Here is a 7,568-nt window from a genome sequence, read left to right on the forward strand (position 1 = left end):
ACAAGCAAACCCGACACACAGCTGCACAAAGACGATATGAAGCTGCTCAAGACAAATGCGGTTTTACCTCTAACACAGCTTGGCAACGCTAAAATTTCAAAATCACCACAAGGTTTCGTCTACCAAAATGGGTAGAACCGAGCTCTTTTCCAACCAAGAGGATCGAAAAAGGATTTCGCCTACAAACTGATGTTAAAGGCTGGGTACGATTTCGCTTCCTCTTCAAATCTTGGAAAGAAGAATGCAAACACTATCAACAATTGCATTGGTGGAATCGTTCAAAACCCAGAATTTTAGCACTTGATCGCATTGGTGGTTGAGACCGAACTTCCGTCTGCAAGGGGCTTAACATGCCAAAACCCTAAAACTCTGTTTTTGAAAAGTTGTCAAAACCTAAGAAACAAAGCAACGCATCTAGCACTCCTCCGCGACAATCGGCTCTGGAAAGACTTGAAAAAACCAATAAGCCTTCTAAAAAGAGGAAGACAGCACCAAATGAAGAAAAGCTCGACAATCTAATAGAAAAAGATGATGTTCGAAGCTCGATTCCTTCAAGGAGGAAGCACCAAGCAACCTTGGAGGTTGACATAAAAAGACCACTAAAGGTAATAAGGCGCACCATTGTCCATACTGGCCAATCTTCACGCCAACAAGTCCAAAAAGATGGCACTGAAGAGGAGGTCCAAGACGTCTTCCACATCACGATCTTGGGAGAGACATGATCACCATTTTATGTTTGTAATGCAGAGACAGATGTGAAGGTTAATAACACTTGGTATATTAACAATGGCTGCAGTAACCACATGACAGGTGATGAGAGGTTGTTAGTCAATATCCAGAGAAATTTGACATCCAAAGTGAAGATGGGAACTGGTATTTTCTGTTATTCATAGATGATTGCACCAGAATGACATGGGTGTACTTTCTACGATATAAGTCTGATGCATTGGTGTGTTTTAAGAAATTTAAGGCAATGACTGAGTTGCAATGTGGATAGAAGGTTAAATGTCTCAAAAGTGATAGAGGGAGAGAATTCCTTTATGCAGAATTTGACAAGTACTGCAGTGAGCTAGGAATTCAAAGACAGTTGACTATGGCCTACACTCCCCATCAAAATGGAGTGTCAGAAAGAAAGAATAGGATTGTGGTGGAAATGGCAAAGTCAATGTTACATGAAAAGAATCTTCCATATGTATTTTGGGCAGAAGCAGTGAACACTACAGTTTATTTGCTTAATAGGTGTCCAACCAAAGCATTGAAGAAAACAACTCTATTTGAAGCTTACAGTGGCAGCAAACCAGGGATAGCTCATTTGAAGGTCTTTGGTTCACTTTGTTATGTTCACATTCCTTCAAATCTCATACACAAGTTGGAAGATAGCTATCATAAGTGCATCTTTGTAGGCTATGGTGTTAGTGAGAAAGGTTACAGATTGTATGATCCGATTTCAAAGAAGATCATTCTATCAAGAGATGTTACATTTGATGAGAATGCTTCCTGGGATTGGAACTACACTACCAACAATGAAGTGAGATTTACAGCTGTCACTGAGTATCAAAGTGCTAATAAGCTATGTGAAACTGGTGAAAGTTCTCATTCTGAGCAACCTATTACTTCTCAAAGAGAAAGTGTGATTGACAGGTCTCAAGTATATGATTCTACACCTAAAAAGTTGAGAAATGTGAATGAAATTATAGCTTAGTGCTACATGTGTATTGTTGAACCTAAAAACTATGATGATGTAGCTAAAGATGAATCATGGAGAAAGGCAATGGAAGCTGAGTTGGAAATGATAGAGAAGAATAATACATGGTAGCTTGTTAAGAGACCATTTAACAAGCCTGTCATTAGTGTCAAGTGGGTTTATAAGACCAAACTTAATCTAGATGGTACTGTGCAGAAAAATAAAGCTAGATTGGTGGCTAAAGGTTATTCACAAAAGCCTGGAATTGACAATGAAACTTTTGCCCCAGTGGCAAGGTTAGATACCATTAGAACTTTGATTGCCCTTGTTGCACAGAAGAAATGGAACTTGTATCAACTGGATGTGAAGTTTGCGTTTCTCAATGGAGTATTAAAGGAAGAAGTGTATGTTGAGCGACCACAAGGCTTTATAAAGGAGAATGAAGAAACTAAGGTGTACAAATTGCAGAAGACATTGTATGGATTGAAACAAGCACCAAGGGCTTAGTATGATGAAATTAATGCCTATTTCAACAGTGCTAGTTTCAAGAAGAGCTCAAGTGAAGCAACTTTATTTGTGAAAACAAAGGAGTATTTGAGTATCATTATTGTCTCCTTATATGTAGATGATATTGTATACATTGGTAGCAGTCCACAAATGCTTGAAGAGTTTAGAGATGACATGATGAAGCACTATGAGATGATAGATTTGGGATTGTTACACCATTTTTTTGGAATAGGAGTATTACAAACTGAGAAGAGTATTTTCATACACCAAAAGAAGTATGCACAAAAGTTAATTGAGAAGTTTGGATTAAAAGACTGCAAATCAGTAGCTACTCCACTTGCAATGAATGAGAGATTGAGCAAGATTGATGGAAGTGAAGCTGTAAATAAAGGAGAATATAGGTAGATTATGGGAAGCTTGCTTTATTTAACTGCAACTAGATCTGATATGATGTTTGCAGTAAGTCTATTGGCAAGGTTCATGCATAATCCTACCAAGAAACACATGGGAACAGCAAAAAGGGTGATGAGATACATTCAGGGAACAATTGACTTTGGAATTGTTTTTTTAAAAGGAAGACAGCTACTTTAATTGGTTACTGTGATAATGATTGGGCAGGAAGTAAGGATGATATGAGGAGCACTTCAGGGTTTGCATTTACACTATCCGGTGTATTCTCATGGGCATCGATCAAACAAAGCAAAATGGCATTGCCCACGGCAGAAGCAGAATATGCTGGTGCCGCAGAAGCTACTTCTCAAGCAAAATGGCTGAGGTTTGTACTTGAGGATTTTGGAGAAGAACAAGTGGAAGGAACTCAGATCATATGTGATAACACATCAGCCATTGCTATGGCAAAGAACCTTGTCCTTCATCAAAAGACAAGACACCTCAGCAGAAAATTTCATTTCATCCAAGAAGTAATCCAAGCCAAAGAGATTGAACTGGTGTACTGCAGGACTGAGGAGCAAATTGCAGACATACTCACTAAAGCCTTGCCTAAAGATCGATTTGCATATCTAAGGGAGCTACTCGGAGTTAAATCAGCTAAAGGGTTAGAAGGAAGTGTTGATGTGTAACCCTTCAGCTAAAGCTTGGGGGCAAAGATCGATTAAAATGTTTTTGTTATAAGTTTGAATCTGAGCCATTGGATCATAGTCCATATGGCAGCTCAATCTTGTATCTAGCTTAAGTAATAGATTAAGACAATTGGCATCATTTCATAGGGTGATAACAATTAAGGATTGAGATTGTATCTTGGTTTGGTGAGTGAAGGATCTCCTTCCTTTCCATGTATAACGGTAACAAGCACACACATGTTTGGTGTGAAAAAAAAAATCAAAAATATTCCGTCATCTTCTCTTTGAAATTCCCTCTACATTCTCTGCCATTTTCGAAGGTTGCAGAAAACCTCCATTGAAATACACAGTTAACACACACACATTAACAGAAGGGAGGTATACTTCATCAGGATGGAAGTATATAAATAGAGAGTAAGCTTCAAGTAATGCCTCAATTTGAGTTAGGTTAGGCATAGATACTTAGGGATTAGATATGGCGGCGTTTTTCAAACAAGCCACAGTTGACAACCCACCATTTTGTTGAGCAGCTATAAAAGTGCCAGCGAAGACACCCATGGCTGAGGTTCCCCTATTGCTGGGTCTGACGCTAAAGACTTTGAATCCATTGGCATCGCTGGCGGTACCTGGTCCCCAAATCCACAAGTCAGCCTCGTACTCGTCAGTGAGGCTGGAACGAACGCACCTGATTTTATCGAGGGATGGCTTCTCCGGAGAGCTTGTGACAACAAGGCCTATGGCTTTATAACCATCTGAGGCTGTGGGTAATGGTGCGTTACGAATGTGACACACAAATTAAACCCTATTTGTGACAATTGTAGTAATGATGTAAGTAGGGATCGTTCTAACCGGGGATTAACTAGGGGTGCTAAACACTTGACTCAAATAAATAAAACTAATCTTTTAAAACACTTAACTCACTTAACGAAAACTCAAAATAAGTCCACAAGACTCCAAATACTTAAAAACACAAAATAAGATAGATTAAGACTAAACAAAATATGGGGGGGATTGAGGTTTTGACGAAATTAAACTAAAATGCACAGATTGCAATTAAGGGCAGAATGTAAATATGAATGTGATGAAAATATGGATGATGGAATAGCTAAGGGGTTTTTCTCCACACATGAAATATATGCAACGTAAATCACTTTCCAGTTATCAATTCATTAAGTTATGAACCTCGACACTCCAAGTTAATTAGGTCCGCTTAAATTAACCTTCAGATTTCCCTAGAATCATTGAATTGGATGAATATGCATCGCAAACAAATTATTCCTAACAAGTTCTTTATATGAACAGCATGATTGTGAACACAAAAGTTCCCGAAATTTCGATGTCTACAAAGATAAAGATACAAGTTAGAATCATTACGTTCTTTGGAAATCATAAGCATCGACAAGGCATTTGTAACTATGAAAAGCATGAAACTCTTGCCAGGAATCTACTTAACATGATCGTGACTAGCGACCTTCACTACTTATGAATATAAATTCATAACGATTAGGTGAAACAAACTTATATCCTAGCACCAAATTCAAGCATGCAAATTAAGCGTGCACTCTCAATCAACATACAAGAATAAGTTCTAAATCAAATGGTTAAGCAAATTGTATTCACGACTTATGCAACTGATAACTGGAAGTAATCAACTTATTTCACATATATAATCATGGTTTCAAATCCCCCTTAGCCAAGGCGAATTTAGCCAATCATTCTCAAGGCAAAACAAAGATTACATGAATTAGACATTGAAATATAAGATAGAATACACCTAAAATTGTTCAACAACTCAGAATGAAGAGCCAAACAATTGTGTGAAACTGTCTCCTTTCCCTTGCTTGCGGCAGATTGGATGGTGATGGTTTCTGGGCTGTTTTGATGATGTAGAACGGGTTTTGGGGAGTGTAGAGACACGGCAAGGGGTGTAGGTTGGGTGTGGATGAGTGTTTGATGGTTGGAAGGTGGTGGAAAGGTATGTGGAAGTGTGGAATGGAGTGAGGAATGGTTGGAGTGCTGCTGCCAGGATGGGGGAAAGCTGGAAAATGCAATGTTATGCACGGCAATGGGATTGATTCCTCTTGTTGGTGAGGGAATGCATGGTTTTATAGGGAGAATGGGAGAATATTTGGCTGAATGATTAAGATTGCATGTGGCTCTATGATTATGGGTGCATGTGGCTGAAATAATGAAGGGAATGCATGTGAAAAACAGCTAGGAAAAGTTGCTGAATGATGAATGCATGTCACGGCTAGGGGAGTGAATGATTATGGGTGCATGTGGCTGAAATAATGAAGGGAATGCATGTGAGTGACAGCTAGGGTGAATGATTGAAGTGGGAATGGAAGAATGTGGCTGCAATGATGGTGTGGAATGCTGGAAAGCCACGGCAAGGGATGTATTTTCTGAATGAATGAAGGCAGGTTGTGTGGAAGGGTGATTAGGATTAATAAGGGTGCGGCATATGGGTTTTTATAAGGAAGAAAGAATCCTAAGGTTTTATTACTTAGTTTAGGAAAAGAATTAACTCCAAATTCTTTAAGAATAGGAAACACAAAGTCAGAATTTAAAGGGAAAAGGAAGTAACTTGCGGCATTCACTTGTGAGAAGGAGAATGTCATTTATTTCTGAAATTAGGCAAGGACTTTGAAATAGAAAAGGATATGTGAATTATGGCTGAGTTTGATATGAAAAAGGAATGTGTTTGAATGCTTTAGAATAGGAAAGAAGGCCCTCCCTTGCACGGCAAGGAAGGGAAACACCAAGGGGATACACGGCATGGCTTAAGGTTGCAAGTTTTGTGACCTAGAATAGGTAGGAACCTTCTTTGACTAAGATTCCTCATTTGATTAGGAATCCTCTTCAATTTCGTCCATTCCTTTTGCTCCAAACGTAAGCTATCCATTCCAAGCCCAATTTTGCTCCAAAATGCTCCAAAATGCACCTTTTTGCTTCCTTAGCCATATGAACCTAGAAACACACGAAAATGGCATAAAGGACTAAAATAACTAAAGAAACACAACGTAAATGCACGAGAACAAGCCAACTAAGTTGCCTAAATATGCTCCTATCAGGTAACCAGACATAGCCATTGCCATCTTTCTTGATGTTCAAGAACTCGCTACTCCAAAAGAGAGTGAAATCAACTGGTTGCCGCAGCAAGGGCGAAGAAGGGTCATCGTCGTTGTCTTTTGTCGGTTTAGCAGCAAGGGCCCGTCCGTAAAGGGGTATGTTGTTGGGTTGGCTGTAGCAGCCAAGCATGTAGAATCCGTGGGGTAGGGGTGAAGGTTCGAAGAAGCTTGCCCCAAGGTTGCCTGGTCCCCCCTCATGAGTAGCCCAAACTTTGTTGAAAGACGATATCTGACACACTAGTAACCCTCCCAGATCGATCATTCCACTTGCGAACCCATCACCTAATAAAATATGATCCATATATCATGTTCATGTACACCGGTAAATATAGATTAATTGGCATTACTACTGTAAAGTATATTATATAAAACTCAGAAATTACAACAACAAAGTCTTGGGGTATATATAATGCGTAGGCATGTGTGTGTGTGTGTGTGTGTGTGTGTGTGTGTAGAGATATAATATATATGGTTCAAGCTTTAACTGGTTATTAAGTTTATACCACAAATGCATTTGAAGAGAGGACCGATTGCAAATCATCATTGCAACTCATATCAGAACTGTCTAAATAGCTAGAGAGATGAACAAGTACGTACCAGGAGGCCAGCTAGGTAATGGAGAGGGAAGCTTTGGTTTTCTTGAAAACACTCGTTGCTGAAGGTGAGAGGGAAAGGCAATTTCTCATTGCTGATGTCTTAAAAGAAATTAAGATTAAATCTCTATAAACAAATTAATGATATAGATAATCTTCATGGGATGGAAGTCTGAAGCACAATAAGTTCAGCAGACGGAACAAGAAGCATATTCTGTTTCAATTGAAGGGGGATGAAAAAATGATGCAAAGAAGAATGGGGAGAAAAGGGCCAGCCCTTCCCTTGGATGTAACGTGCAAGCAAGACAATTGTGGCCACGTAAATGCTTCTAAACATCGTTCAACTTGTCTTGTACACCCAAAGTTGCTTTCTTAGGGGAAAAATGTTGTCTTGTACTATCCAACTTCTCATCTCCGTTGGCATTACAACTGGTCATGCCAACCCTACCACAAATAATGATGATACCCAAAAGATACGATCAACTCATTGTAATTTTGGATGGAAGAATTTATTATTATTCATTTTTCTTAAAACGAGGCTAATTGGTGGCTTCGGTACATCAGTCCATCCTTT

General features: G+C 39.1%; 1 long non-coding RNA gene across 1 annotated transcript; it reads left to right on the forward strand.

The window, feature by feature from the left end:
• The first annotated feature begins 2,889 nt into the window (after nt 1-2,889).
• LOC125478247 lies at nt 2,890-6,618 on the forward strand. Its single transcript, XR_007259085.1, has 2 exons — nt 2,890-4,034; nt 6,345-6,618. It is a non-coding gene; the product is annotated as an uncharacterized LOC125478247 (long non-coding RNA).
• The last annotated feature ends 950 nt before the right edge of the window (nt 6,619-7,568 follow it).

Source organism: the organism of the source record quoted next, unplaced genomic scaffold (assembly GCF_019419815.1).
Source record: "Pyrus x bretschneideri cultivar Hongxiangsu unplaced genomic scaffold, Pyrus_bretschneideri_v1 Contig24, whole genome shotgun sequence".
NCBI classification, from domain to species: domain Eukaryota; kingdom Viridiplantae; phylum Streptophyta; class Magnoliopsida; order Rosales; family Rosaceae; genus Pyrus; species Pyrus x bretschneideri.